The sequence below is a fragment of the Ptychodera flava genome, chromosome 14, assembly GCF_041260155.1.
Source record: "Ptychodera flava strain L36383 chromosome 14, AS_Pfla_20210202, whole genome shotgun sequence".
Classification (NCBI taxonomy): Eukaryota; Metazoa; Hemichordata; class Enteropneusta; family Ptychoderidae; genus Ptychodera; species Ptychodera flava.
This window is the reverse complement of record NC_091941.1, coordinates 21,707,524-21,723,978: the sequence shown is the minus strand read 5'-3', so window position 1 is coordinate 21,723,978 and position 16,455 is coordinate 21,707,524. Positions and strand designations below refer to the sequence as shown.

The 16,455-nt window shown below is 39.5% G+C and overlaps 1 long non-coding RNA gene across 1 annotated transcript in view; it reads left to right on the top strand.

The window, feature by feature from the left end:
• Positions 1-16,455, top strand: part of LOC139149761 (uncharacterized) — an 85,712-nt gene that overhangs the window by 62,899 nt on the left and 6,358 nt on the right. The window contains exon 2 of the long non-coding RNA XR_011556139.1: positions 258-522. This is a non-coding gene — a long non-coding RNA (uncharacterized lncRNA). The remainder of the gene's footprint in view (positions 1-257; positions 523-16,455) is intronic.

Here is a 16,455-nt window from a genome sequence, read left to right as displayed (position 1 = left end):
ACTGTTGGCATTGATTACACATGTATTTATTGTCCATCACCGCTTTAGTAACCATTCCTATCTTTCGCGATGTTGACCAACCCGTAAAATCCCTGATAAGTCCACGGATTAACATAATTAGTTGTGTTGACTAATTAATTACAGCATGTGTGTATGAGAGATATACGTCCTTGTAATGGAGTGTAAAATAAATAAAGAGTCACAGAGGCTAGGTTAGGTTATATAAACCATTTATTTTATTTATTCCGATCATTCAGAGCATGAAGAAAGAAGAGAAAATGATAGAGAAAACAGTGTGAAAAACTCAGAACCTATTGGGTCGCCTGTGGTTATCCCGGTCATCAGGCTGTTACGAATTACGTACAGCAGCACCGCGGTTCTCATTAGCATTCCAGATGACCCCGTGACCCACAACCGCTACATTCAAATCCGCCATCAAACGGGCTACAAATACTGATGTACAACGTCCAGCTTTGCGTTTTGAACAAACCCAAGTCATGGATCCTTTACTATCATTAGCTTGTAAGTATTTTAGAAAATATTTTAGCAAAGGTCACGAGTTCAAATATAACACCAATTAATCCACACTGAACTATGGGTAATTTGCCCAACTCAAAATGTCTGACGTACGTAAGACCCTGATAATGTACTTGACCAGGTATGTGGGGGATCAGAAATCGACAGTCTGCGCCCCCAATCTGCGCTAGCGCATTTCAATCTGCGCTATTGATCTGCGCTCCCATTCTGCGCTATCAATCTGCGCTCCCATTCTGCGCTCTCGATCCATGAATGTTTTGATTTTAGTCATTACGGTGGCATTTGTGACACTGCCGCGATATAGCTGCCCGCTAGATAATAAGACATGGCATGGTTTAGTGTTGCAATAGATTTGTATTTTGTACACCTAACCGACACTTGTACACCATACCGACTGTCAGGAAGACTGGTTGTAAGATCGAATGCAAGTCCGAATCAAGCGCGACATACAGTTATAGTCTCATGGATCCTTAGGGCTATAAAGAAGACATTCGATGAATTTTCTTTCTCATATAAAAAGGTTGAGAAATGATCAATATAGTAAAAGGGAGTGGCAGGGCTTGCTACCAGCCACTGCAGCAACCTTGCGACATTGATTGAAGAAGTTTGTAGGATGGCCTACGGAAGCGCAAGTGGATAGAAACTTTTGGTTTGGGGTACCGTCACTATTTAAACCTATTTTTTACGATTTCTCTGTCGATATTGAGCATTTCTGTTCATGTTCAGAGAAACGTTTGAGCCCGACAATTCTGACGTTAACCTGTTCGCAATGTCCGTGATGATGATTGACAAGTCTGCGTAAATTGACGTCAAGCTAGCTGAATACACGGGTGTGTTGACTTGAAAAATGTAACATGCGACCTGTGAGATATCAGGTATTAATAAAACTATAGTACACTTCCTTTTTTGTCCAACTTTTAGTATTGAATAAAGAAAATCAGTTTGACTCCAAAAGTGTCCTTTTGACTTCAAAGTGGTCCCCGGGAAAATCGAATGATTGTACACTCTGTCTGCTTTATTCAACTTCTTAGCGTAATTGAGGCAATGTTCTAACTTGAAAATTGTAACATGTGACCTATGAAGTATCAGTTATTAATAGGACTATAGTACACTTCCTTGGATTTTTGTCAACTTTTAGTATTGAATAAAGAAAATCAATTTGACTCCAAAAGTGTCCTTTTGACTTCAAAGTGGTCCCCGGGAAAATCGAATGATTGTACACTCTGTCTGCTTAATTAACTTCTTTTGCGTAATTGAAGCAATGTTCTAACTTGAAAAATAGAACATGCGACCTGTGAGGTATCAGGTATTAATAGGACTATAGCAAGCTTCCTTGGATATTTGTCAACTTTTAGTATTGAATAAGGAAAATCAGTTTGACTCCAAAAGTGTCCTTTTGACTTCATAGTGGTCCCCGGGAAAATCGAATGATTGTACACTCTGTCTGCTTTATTCAACTTCTTTTGCGTAATTGAAGCAATGTTCTAACTTGAAAAATGGAACATGCGACCTATGAAGTATCAGGTATTAGTAGGACTATAGCACACTTCCTTGGATTTTTGTCAACTTTTAGTATTGAATAAAGAAAATCAGTTTGACTCCAAAAGTGTCCTTTTGACTTCAAAGTGGTCCCCGGGAAAATCGAATGATTGTACACTCTGTCTGCTTTATTTAACTTCTTTTGCGTAATTGAAGCAATGTCTAACTTGAAAAATGGAACATGCGACCTGTGAGGTATCAGGTATTAATAGGACTATAGCACACTTCCTTGGATATTTGTCAACTTTTAGTATTGAATAAGGAAAATCAGTTTGACTCCAAAAGTGTCCTTTTGACTTCAAAGTGGTCCCCGGAAAATCGAATGATTGTACACTCTGTCTACTTTATTCAACTTCTTTTGCGTAATTGAAGCAATGTCCTAACTTGAAAAATGGAACATGCGACCTATGAAGTATCAGGTATTAGTAGGACTATAGCACACTTCCTTGGATTTTTGTCAACTTTTAGTATTGAATAAAGAAAATCAGTTTGACTCCAAAGTGTCCTTTTGACTTCAAAGTGGTCCCCGGGAAAATCGAATGATTGTACACTCTGTCTGCTTTATTCAACTTCTTTTGCGTAATTGAAGCAATGTTCTAACTTGAAAATTGTAACATGTGACCTATGAAGTATCAGTTATTAATAGGACTATAGTACACTTCCTTGGATATTTGTCAACTTTTAGTATTGAATAAAGCAAATCAATTTGACTCCAAAAGTGTCCTTTTGACTTCAAAGTGGTCCCCGGGAAATTCGAATGATTGTACACTCTGTCTGCTTTATTCAACTTCTTTTGCGTAATTGAAGCAATGTCCTAACTTGAAAAATGAACATGCGACCTGGGAGGTATCAGGTATTAATAGGACTATAGCACACTTCCTTGGATATTTGTCAACTTTTAGTATTGAATAAGGAAAATCAGTTTGACTCCAAAAGTGTCCTTTTGACTTCATAGTGGTCCCCGGGAAAATCGAATGATTGTACACTCTGTCTGCTTTATTCAACTTCTTTTGCGTAATTGAAGCAATGTTCTAACTTGAAAAATGGAACATGCGACCTATGAAGTATCAGGTATTAGTAGGACTATAGCACACTTCCTTGGATTTTTGTCAACTTTTAGTATTGAATAAAGAAAATCAGTTTGACTCCAAAAGTGTCCTTTTGACTTCAAAGTGGTCCCCGGGAAAATCGAATGATTGTACACTCTGTCTGCTTAATTAACTTCTTTTGCGTAATTGAAGCAATGTTCTAACTTGAAAATTGTAACATGTGACCTATGAAGTATCAGTTATTAATAGAACTATAGTACACTTCCTTGGATTTTTGTCAACTTTTAGTATTGCTTAAAGAAAATCAGTTTGACTCCAAAAGTGTCCTTTTGACTTCAAAGTGGTCCCCGAAAACTTGGGATGATTTTACGGTCTCTCTGCTGTATTCAACATCGTTTATGTTAAAAAAGAATGTGTTGACTTGAAAAATGTAACATGCGATCTGTGAAGTATCAGTTATTAATAGGACTATAGTACACTTCCTTGGATATTTGTCAACTTTTAGTATTGAATAAAGAAAATCAGTTTGACTCCAAAAGTGTCCTTTTGACTTCAAAGTGGTCCCCGGGAAAATCGAATGATTGTACACTCTGTCTGCTTTATTCAACTTATTTTGCGTAATTGAAGCAATGTCCTAACTTGAAAATTGTAACATGTGACCTATGAAGTATCAGTTATTAATAGGACTATAGTACACTTCCTTGGATTTTTGTCAACTTTTAGTATTGCTTAAAGAAAATCAGTTTGACTCCAAAAGTGTCCTTTTGACCTCAAGGTGGTCCCCAAAGACTTGTGATGATTTTACGCTCTCTGTGCTGTATTCAATCGTTTATGTTAAAGAAAGAATGTTTTAATTTTAGAATTGAATATGCGACCTGTTAAGTATCAGGTATAAAGAAGACAAGAGTACACTTTCTGTTTTTTTCAAACTTTTAGTAAAGAATAAAGAAATCAGTTTGACTTCAAAAGCGTCCTCTTGACTTCAAAGGTGTCCCATGAAAATTCGGATAATTTTACGCTCTGCCTGCTGTATTCAACTTCTTTTAGGTAATGTATTACTTCAATCGCGTCACTTTCTATGGTAGGTATTGGATATCTTTGTAAAAAAATTAAGAAAAATATTCCCCTAAAATATTGGCCTCGAGCCCTATTCTGGTGTATTTTACATCTGTGCATTCGTAGCATAATGCTGAGGCCTATAGATTGCATTCGTGTCAAGGGATATCGCCTCAGAACCGCTGTTAATCTGTCCATAGACCTTTTCTGTAGTTTACTACGACACCAATCAGTTCTTTTTTTATTTTACCTCGCAAAATAATGAAATAGCTTAGTCTTTGAATAAATGAACATGTACCTACTTTATCTCTGACTATCTATGACTCATCTCCTACTTCCGTTAATTATGTTGAATGTGGCAACATCTATAATTTCAGCTTTTTTTAAGAGCCGTCGACTGTTTCTGCTCGGTTCTGAACTTTTGACAGACCCAAAGTATTCAATTACGCGAGAGGGCAAACGTTGCAGAATTCGTGGACGTCGGCTCACGGGAAAACGGTTGAAAATACATGTTTATATTATTGAGGTAGCTAGCAGAAGTAGACAATGGGTCGTGAACTGACCAGTGTTATAGTACCGGTCGAAGTAAACTACCAAAATGTCTATGGGCTGGCTTGTGGCGATGAATTTTGACCCGCAAGTGCGATTGATACGTCACAGCAATGCTGCAAATTGTATTTCATATCCATTTATGTATTTACGAGCAGCGATTAGAATGACTTCCAAATATCGATATGACTTCAAATGAGTCATTTTATAGATAAGTCATGATTGATATAGACACTAGCCCTCCCCATTGTTAATTCTGTGCTCAGCCCTTATTTTGTACATTTTTCCCAACTGTAGGTATTAAATACTAAAATAGCAGCTGATATTACATCGGAAACGTCCGTGTGACAACAAAAGCGTCCATTATGCGGTAGGTGTCGTCAGACTTGAGTTTAACCCCCTATCTTACCGGACATTTAGGATGGGACCACTTTGAAGTCAGGGACCACTTTGAGGTCTTCACACTCGTATCACCCAGGTAAAGCATATGACAAATGTGTATCAAAGTTAGAGTTAGACTGACAACGCCGGGTTGAGCAGATCTATTCATGGGTGAAATCTCTGATATTTATCGGATAAAATTACCAGCGATTTGACAAGTGTAGTCTCGGTATTAGAGTCCCAACATCGCCGATAAAAATCGGATAATGAACGATTACGCAGACCCAGCGTGCCCACATACAAGGTACCTCGTTGTGGTGACGTCTAGTATTGACATGGGACTCAACATATATTCCAAGTCTGTTATCTATAACAGAAATATATATCTATCTATAACAGAAATATATGGGACGTCAAACTTCGATAGTGGACAGTAAATAACCAATATTTAAAAATTGTGCAAAGTCGCTCCTTCATGGGGAAATACCCGATCGGTTAGGTTGTGCAGTTGACTTTCCCGATACTTTGGTGACTTATTTGTCATTTTTGGAACTAGATTTTCAACATAATGACACGTCAACGATGACATTTAATTTACTTTTTGTTCCACAATGACAATTCTAGCTTTTCAGCTGTGACCACAGTTTAGTCCCGCAGTGTTCTACCTTTCTGAACACAGTTCATGCGTACGTCCGTGCGAAGATATTTTTGAAAACAGACACGACAGTCAAATTCGGATTTCGCGTGTCTCAGCAAGATGTTGTGCCGATTCGGCAAACTCGGAAACTGTTCAGCCCGATCTTTTTTGAATGAGGTAAAGCAGATTTTAGTGAGAAAAAGAAGTTATCCAGTGAAAACACTTGCATTGACCAATGCACTTTTATTTGGGGACATTATAACGCAACAAACCATCTACCACTAAGTTAACTATAGACAGTTTGAGCAAAGTCGTTCGGGAAAAAGTAATGGACAAAAATACAAGTTTTCAAAACAATAATGTAATATGTTGTCCCTTTTACCTTGGATATTCTTTGAATTCTAATCACTACATGATCTGTACCCTGAGAGTTCGAGAGCGCAGAATGAAAGCGCAGATTGATAGCGCAGAATGGGAGCGCAGATCAATAGCGCAGATTGGAATGCGCTAGCGCAGATTGGGGGCGCAGACTATCGATTTCTGACCTCTCACATAGCTCCAGTATTGTGTAAACCTTGACAGTATTATCATTTCAGGACATCGGAATTTGTTCCTAGTTTTATTAATTTGAACTAAAATGTGGCTTGTAGTATATTTATAGGTCCTATTCTGTGAAAATTAGGGTACATTGTTCAAAGAAGTTCAAGGCGAACGATTATCTGTATGAGTGAAGTGTGTAAGGCAAAATCTCTTCCCCGCACACTGGCTTTAATCGCTATCTCTAATCACATTTTGCAAACAGCTTACGAGATGGCAAATAACTTTAATTAGAAGCTCCATACCCGTTCAAATGCCCATTTGCCGGGGTGTATATGCCTTGAAAATGCACTGTTATTTAGATGGGAACGTCCCGTCATGCTTAATCCGCTGATACGGACAGCGGATTAGCAAGTTGGCAATGTTTTTGGAGCAATTACAATGGTGTATACACAAGTTGGAGAGGAGATAAGGACTTGTCCGTAATAATAAAGCAGTCAGAGGGTGTAGAGTTTAACTCTTTATTTGAAATATCACAGTCAAAATTAATAAAATCAAATAAGGTAAACCGTTGCACAAAAAACACCTTCCTCCCCACCACAGGGGACTTCCCCTGTACCCTGTGATATGATATGAGCAAGACTGGAGAATTACAGGTCACTGTTTGTACTACGAGTTAAAAATTTACTATTTGTAGTGATAGCTGTACTTCGTTGACCGGGTTTTGTATTGACTGCAGCTTTTCAACGGTCAATGAAACAGATCTGTAAAGGGCCAATGAAATAGTCTCACACACAAACGATTAGGATCGCTCCCAGATGAGTGGATAATATGCTAGTGAGTATTCAACATTTCCAAAATGTTTGACCGGTCGATTTTTTTTACCTTTCCGAAGATTGCCAGATCGTTAAGTCTGTAAACAGATATTTTACGCTAGCATATTCATCATATACTATGCGAGTAATCGGAAGTGTACCCTAATTTCACGGGCGCCGCCATGTTTTTTTGAGTACTCGTAAATAAACAAATACGAAACGTGCAATTATTTTATAACATGCCATTTATAAAAAATATCTCTTTTATTAGCCAGTAAGTGTTATTATCCACCTTGTCGCTGATACAAAATATCGTTAATATCACGGATAAAAACTAGAAAAAGGGAAAAAACTGTCGTGCCTATGAACGGAAGGGGGGGAGGGCATACGCAAAGAATAAAAGCGCCCCCTGTGTCAATATCTAGATTCGAAAATTGCCAGTTTTTTGGGGAACGCTATAGTTTTCAGCTTGCAAGTGGAAGGTGGGCAGTGCGGTTACCATTGCAATGATAATGATGGCATAATGCGTCCCTTGTTTAACACAATAGGCTGTTATCATGGTAAAAATTGCCAATTTTTGTCCAACATTGTAACACATTACAGAAAATCTATACCTGCACTGCTGCAGGGTTTGACGTCGTGTACGTACGTGAACTACTTTCATCAGAGGGAAACTGGGCATGGTTGTCATACAAACGTATATGAAGTAACAGTTAATTCTATTTTATCATGAATCAATACAAATAACATTGCCAATATTAATCCCTGGCGCGACAACAAGGGCTGAGCCCTATATAATATTATGAATATTTTAAACTATGAAGCAACGAGGATTTTCCAGTAAGGGCATCGTTCATTCACCTCATGACTAGGAAGATTGAAACGAGTGACCGAATCTTAACGATCCCTATAGACAAGAGGTTGCAAACTTTAGGGCTGATGTGCAGCATCTCGGAAGCTGTTATCCGATTGTTTGGCTGAATCACCGTTATCATTGAATTATACACAATAGACCCCCTAAGTTGCTGTGAATAGTGACAATCGACCAATCAGATATAACCTTCCGAGCCAGCTGCACATCCGGAAACAGTGAGATCACTAAATAGATTAAATGACAAATTTGAAACCCAATATTCACCGAGAAATTCTGTGAACTCTAGTGTATAGAAGACCTGCAATCGTCCCCTTTTCAAGTCCTCGTGATGCTTTCTTGACGCTCGATAAAATGTTTAATTTACCATAGACCCTCGAGAAACCAAGGGTCTATGAATTTACTAACAAAATATCCATTCATACCTTTAAAATATTGAACATGTACAATATAACGTGAGAGTTTACGTGATTTTGCGTGGCTATGGTGTTTGACTGGACATCAGCTCGCGACGTACGGACTCAACCTGCGTATTAGAGTTGGCTTGAGGATTGGACAACAATAAATTAATTCAGTTCAACCATAGACCCTCAAGAAAAACTCGAGGGTCTATGGTTCAACTTTACAGACACAATACCTTCATATAAAAGTAGACTTGTTCAAAATGGTAGGCGACTGATGGGTCAATATGATATCTGAGTAACGCATGATTAGTTATGTGAAAGTTATATGTTAGTCTGGTTCCCTGACCCATTTCCCCGGTAGAGGGCGTGGGGAAATATAGGGTCAGGTACCGGCTAATGTAAACATGGACGCTATTGGGTTAAAATAAAACAAGATGTGATTGGATGAAAGTAACACTTGTAACTTTTTCTCATCTTTCTTGGATTTCGCACTTTCAGGCTCACTTGACACCAACTTCTTGTTTATACCACAAAGCCGTGGAGGTAGAAAGAAAGACTTTCTACCTCCATGATTTAGCCACTGTGATTTAGCATACATGTACTTTTAGAACGTCGACATGATGCCTGGCATTTTTCACGAAATTCGGACACCATTCTATCCATCGAAATCAATCGTCGTTCACAGTTCCAACAAAGTTTGCTTTGAATTAGCTGTGATATCGCAGCATTACTTGTGGCGTGTATTGAACGTGCTCGGGTCATTGGGGTCACGCCACAGTCGGCGATGACCTCAATGACCCTAGAGCGTTCGATACACGCAACAAGTACTGCTGCGATATCACAGCCAGCCTTCAATCACCTCTATTTCCCCGTACTTCTGGATTAATCCTTTCAGTTTATGTTTCCCATCTCGTGTGCCAATGTTTTTGGTTCGGATGCCAGTGTTCGAACATAATTCTGATCCAGTCGAATTTTGACCGGCGTTTTCATGGTAGCAGCCATATTTGTTGTAGCATGTTCTGTCAGGTGACTGACCTCCGCCATCTTGAACAAGTCATCGTTGATGACACAGTCCCCACTTGTTAATGGGTACTTTGATTACAGGTCCTCAGAGAGGATAGAGTCCTCTTCATTAGGTCTGTGATAAAAATACTGTGATAAAAATACTTTTGAATAAATTCGCTTGATACATGTCTGAGTTCAGGACATGAAAAAATCATAACAAAATGGCCGCACAGCAGCTATATTGAATTGTATCACAAAACAAATTAACGTGCAAATGTATGACCAATCGTATCACAAAGCAAATTAACGTGCATATGTATGACATTGGTCAATCTCCTTTTACCAACTTTGAATAAAATCGCTTGATACATGTCTGAGTTATGGTTCTGGATATGAAAAAACGTAATAAAATGGCCACACGGCGGCCATATTGGATCGTATTACAAAACAAATCAATGTGCATGTGTATGACATAGGTCAATGTCCTTGTACCAAGTTTGAATAAAATCGGTTGAGATATGCCTGAGTTATGGCTCTGTACATGAAAAAATCGTAATAAAATGGCCGCACAGCGGCCATATTGGATCGTATCACAAAACAAATTAATGTGCATAGCTATGATGACATTGGTCAATGTCCTTGTACCAACTTTGAATAAAATCTGTTGAAACATGCCTGAGTAATGGCTCTGTACATGAAAATATCATAATAAAATGGCCGCCTGGCGACCATATTGGATCGTATCGCAAAACAAATTGACGTGCATATGTATGACATAGGTCAATGTCCTTGTACCAACTTTGAATAAAATCGATTGAGATACGCCTGAGTTATGGCTCTGTACATGAAAAAATCGTAACAAAATGGCCGCACGGCGGCCATATTGGATTGTATCACCAAAAAAATTGAAGTGCATATCTATGACATTGGTCAATGTCCTTGTATCAACTTTGAATAAAATCAGTTGAAACATGCCTGAGTTGTTGCTCTGTACATGAAAAAATCGTAATAAAATGGCAGCCTTGCAGCCATATTGGATCCTATCACGAAACAAATCGACGTGCATCTGTATTACATATGAAGTAATCCTTGTACCAAGTTTGAATGAAATCGCTCCAGGCATCTCTGAGATATCTGCGTGAACGGACGGACGCACGGACGGACGCACACACGGACGCACGCACGCACGCACGGACATGACCAAACCTATAAGTCCCCCCGGACGGTGTCCGTGGGGACTAACAAAATTCTGTTCAAGATCATGAAGATGGCTACCCGGTACCTGACCCTATATTTCCCCACGCCCTCTACCGGGGAAATGGGTCAGGGAACCAGACTATACGATGTTAAAGCGCAGTGGTCGTCGCGCTGCGCATCCTCCTGAGGGGGTCCCCCTCTGTTGTAAACAAATCCAAGAACGCTGCACATGTAACGGGTTGATTGTAATGTTTGCGCGCGATATTGCCGCTTGTTAAAATGGCGGCTGATCTGTCACAAGCATACCAACTAACCAAATGTAACACGCAATAAAAGGTCAATTAATCTAAGTTAAACATCTGCTGAATATTGAACAATAATTGCACGTTGGATTGAGATCACATTTGCTCATGGTTTTCTTGAATCAGTTGAATGGGGCTCGGCTACTGTTATCGCTCGAGCCATAGAGCTAGACGTACACATGTGTACGCATGTATACGCCAACAGACTATCAACAACCGGGCTCTAGTTTTCGACATCGCTAGCAAGGACGAGAGCTTTCATTTCAAGAGGCCCGACAGGAGTACAAAGACAACAACCCAAACTACAGAAATCTACAGCTCGCAGAGCAATGCCCGCTGCAGCAAGAAGCATCTCTGCATCTGTTCCGTTCCGTGGTCTGTATGAACGTCCGTGTCAAACCGGGTATATGGCGCGCTACACTCGGCTGTGGAGAATCCAACTCAACTACAAAGTTTACCCCGTTTGGGGGTGCAAACGAGAATTCCGAGTACAGGTATCAAGTCAAGCGAAGGACCTTTCATAGGTCTTCTTGTTATGTGGGGGTTATCTCACTTGAGAGAGGATTCAGACCTACCCGGCAATCAGGGTATCTGCTAAAGTGCGGGCTGCGGGTTGCGGGTTGCGGGTTGCGGGTTGCGGGCTGCGGGCTGCGGGTTTTTAGAATTATGGCTAGATTTCTAATATATGTAATATGGCATTTAGTATATAAGAAATAAAACCTTTAGGAGGTGTCTATTATCAATAATCATGATCAGGTCTATCGTACAGTATCCCTTTTCCTGCCAAGTCCACATTTCAACATCAGGTCAAGATGGTTAAAATGGTGTATTTTAACATAATACTGTACATTTAAAGGCTGTTGAAAACATATATACTGTAAACTTGATTTTTTGGACTAAAGATGCTATAACAGACCAAACCAAGTGGGTGAAAATACGTCATGTTTCTGAAAAAATCAAAATTTGCTAAATTAAAAGCGGCGATTCCGAGGACCAATTTATTTATTCCGAGCTGCCTGGCCATTACAAATAATTTGGGATCTGAAATCACGTTTCTTTCTTGCCATGGATGTGAGTGAGAAATAATACCAGACTGACAGAAAAAATTCGCGCCTCAGAAATGTCGTCACTTATCGCAGAATGAAAATTGTTACATTTCTAGTATCAGGCCATAGGAAGTAAATTCTTTGTAATGCATCTATTAACAATTCGGTTCTAGGGCAACAGTGCCATACAGAAAATTAAACAATGCCTACTTAAATGCAATGTGTAAGGAAAGATTTGACTTCAAAAAGCGTAGAAGTGATGTGTATTTAAATGCCGTGTATTTTTCATGAAATCTTTAAAAAGAAAAAGACGTACGACAATGGACTTAGCTTACTTTGCCGTTTTGGTTCAAGCGAGGTCGCGACCGCAGAGAACGACATTCCGCTAACATTTTAGGCGAGAATTTCAGCGGGAAAAACACGCCGGTGCGTTGACTTATTTTCAGGAATCGATCTAATAGGAATTGGATGAGTTTGTGTTCTGCAGCTCTCAATAATTGTGTATCTCCTAATATCATGAACGTATTCTATGACTTGCACCTGCAGTATGATAGTTGCTCCATATGCACTTGATCCAGCGTGACTATGAAAGTTTCCTAGGACTATTATCGTGTTCACCACAATAAAATAATTTTAAACGGCATAGAAAATGATTCTGAAAATTGTGCGTTTATCGGCGGTTGAACTAATCTGAAGTGTGAGAAGGGCATGGCATTCTATGAAAAAGTAACAAATTATTAGGCGTGTCGAGTTTCAACCAACTGAAGTTCATCTCCCAGTTCATCTGTGCTGTCAACGATCCGAAACTTACTTTTAAATTATCCATCCTATAAATCATGACATAAAAAGTTAATATAGCGAGTTGTTGTTAAATCTGTCTTGTGTTCATACTATTACTCATCCGTGTTCAATCATATCATTTCGAAAGCTTCGATTGGCAGTGCGCTGTGCAACGGCGAATGTTGGATGGAAATGGACTGTTCTGACGTTGATGGCGCTTTACCAGATGTAAGCTGAAATAACGGCATTATTCAACAAGTTCACGGCTTTTATTCCATAAACAAATACATATAGATACTATTTTTGCATTTATTCTAACTACTAGCGAAAATGTACCGAAAATCACGCATATTTTTATGCCCGCAACCCGCAGCCCGCAACCCGCAGCCCGCAGCCCGCAACCAGCAAAATAGCGCATCCGGCAATCAGGAGGTACAACAACGAAGTTTGCCCAGCACCGGTAGGCCTACACCAGCTAGCGGTTGGATCACTGCCATGACCGTGCACAGGACCGGGGCACAGGATCTCTCGATACGTCTATGCACAGTGTAGCCGTGCAATTTTCCTGCCAAATGCCGCGAAAACCCGCTCGTTTTGTCTATTTTTTCCTATCATTTTACTATTTCTTACCATGTAATACTAGGAGAAGACATGGTGATCAACAGTTGGTTGTGGGCCAAGTCGTCGCAGGCCGGTACGTTGTGGGACCGGATTCTCTATATCCGTGTACGTCAACGCGGTGACCGTCTCCCAACAACATCTCCCGTGTCCTGCTCTGGCTTGCCGATCATGGTCTTGAGTGTAACTTTTGTGTTAGGCATTGTGCTTGTTGCTGGTCTACATATATATAGGCACTGTTGATCATTTTAGTTATGTATTTTCACTGTACTGTACATAGCATTGTGTACAACCAGCGTGAACGCGCGCGATCAAACCTTTTTGTTCACTGTGTCTGCGTGCAGTAAACTCAGCGACATAATGTGCTGAGTGTAGTGTCCCAATGTTCGTAGCTCTACACGAGTTTATAGATAGAAATACACCACTGAAGTTCGTTTCCGATCTTAATATTTTACTATTGCATGATGTTGAGTCTTACAAAGGCCTTAACAAAGTGGGGGACTGCTCCCATCTCACTCCTATTGAAGTTGAGAAGACTTATGTTTACAAAAATTTATGTTTATCAACAAAAAAATCACGCACGCGCAGCGCGACGACCACTGCGCTTTAACTGATGTTTTACATGCCTGTTTTACATATGTCTACTAAAAGACATGTGTTAGCTGTGATTACGCAAGGCGTATCGATCGCGCTCAGGTCAAGGGTTATCGCTATAGTTGTGTTCGTTGACCCTTGACCCGAGTGAGATCGATCGATAGGCCATGGCCAAAAGACCAACGTAAAGTTGGCGTCATCCTCATCCTCATCCTCAGCCTCAGGGGTCACGCGAAAATGAGGATGAGGATGACGCTACAGCGTCAGCTTCACCGGCGTCAGATCCGATTATTCCCGAATGCGTCTGATGGAATGATAAGTGTAAAAACGACTTTAAAAATGTGCTCCAAGTTTTATATTACTGTAAATGTTAATCAAAACACAGTGGGGTATGTATTTCATAATATTTAATAACCTCTCCTCTTAATATCCGTTTCTCATGATGTAGATATAACGCAACATTCTTAGCCCTTAATTTCCTTAAAGTTCAAAGGTTGTATGTTTAATACTTTGACTTTTCAGGCCTCAAGTCATAGTTATACCAGTTAATTGTTTTATATATCCTCTGAATAATTAGGGTTTTCATATCGCCTCTCATGGTGGCGATTTTTACACATTTTGGACCACGTATACTTTTTTGCACCAATTTTTGGAAAATCTTAACGCAAGAGTTGAGAGGATACCAACAAACACATCCACGGATCCATGGACTGAAAATTACGAACATTTCCAAAAAACTAGTCTGTATGAGATATTCTAACGATAAAATATTACCTGCGAACCAGTTTTACGATTCAAAAGAAAGTTGAGAAAGAATGGAGTTGTTATTTTCTTAAGTTTTGGGCGAATTTTATCATTTATCCGTCATCGAGTAGTGCAACTTCGGCAATCTTCGGATACGACGCTGAAGCTGACGCTGAGTAGCGTCATTTTCAGCGTCAGCTAGAAAGGTCACCTGAGGCTGAGGATGAGGATGAGGATGACGCCAACTTTACGTTGGTGGCCAAAAGTACCAATGCGTATTCACAGCTAGTTGTTTGTATACCAGCCACTGAAAGAAAAAAGGTTTCTTCACGTAGTTAAGCTATTTCAAGGTACAATACAATTAATTTCAAAGGATAATAATACAGATGCTTCAAAATCTAACACCTTTTACTGTTTTGGAGAGGAAACTTACCCTTTCTGGTCTTGCTTCCGCACGATCACGACTTCAGGGTGCGCTTACAAGAAAAATGTCGCAACATCCGTTTTGATGCATCATGGGATAGGAAAAGGCACCAAATTTGAACACCAAGTGTTTAGAAGTAGAACGCCTCTTGCACGCCGATGTTAAAATTAAAACGTTCATGGTGGTTTGCTGACTTTCTTTTCAAATTGTGAAAATTTCAACCCGTAATAAACGTGTAAAATTATTTTGTATACTTCCTTTTGTAGAAAAAACATGCTTTCAGCCATTGTAGACCGGAAATATTTTTCACTTAGTGTGAAATTCTTTACACCAAAATCCGTGTACGTTTGCCGGACAGTGAGGCAATAGTAAATTTAATATAGCCATTGTCTAGTAAAAAACACAAAAGGTTGTTAATTGTTTCACAGTATTGTAAAATTTCTGTGATGCTGAGTTTTTGAACACTTGAAGGAGATGGTTGTTAACACATCGTGTTCAGGTTTAGAACATCATTGTTAATAATATGAACACTAGTGTTAACAATATGAACACTAGCCGTTCAAATTTGAACACTGACGTGTACATTTTGAACGCGTAAAGACGCGTCTAGCGTCCCCTATTTTTACAGGGTGGCCTCTTTTTAGATAGGTGCATTAGGGTGAAGCGACCCAAGCATATCCAAACAACAATTTACAGCTAAATATGACAGCTCTGAAGATTACGATGACATCTAGTGGACCTAATGCGATTTTAAGTGTTGTAAGTTTTGGCAACTCAGAATGCGCCCTCAAGTGATAACAGGATTTTACTCTAATTTCTTGGTCTTCTGCTTATGTGGACTCATTTTGAAACCTGTTGAATCAATGGAGTTTTCACCGTACGGTCTTGTTTTTGTGAATATTGAACTGTTCGAACAGTATAATTTTGAGTTTTTGTGGAAAAATCACGCTGCGTGACGTAAAACTCAATGAAAATCCTTCCACGAAGACTTTTCTCCGGTCGCTTTTAAGGCTGACGATGAAAAGTCTGCGGCTTGCAGCATAGATGATAATTACATTAGTCTCTATGAGACTATGTTGTGTCCGTATGGCCAAATGATAAGATAAAGAAAATTTTCAGAAGAGATTTTGATTGACACTTTAATATTTGTGGTCGAATCGATTTGCACGTTTGTGTAGGTCATTCATGGATGAAAGGACTCGTTTCATTTCATTCTATTGGTTGCGTCATTGCTGAGTTGACGCTGAACTGAGAATTATTTTAGAGGGAGTATGCAGGGCACGGCTGGGTGCAGTAAGAATTGCAGGAGTCAGGACATATGTTGGGACACATTCGACAACTTCAAAGGTCAGAGTTCTGACACCGGACTC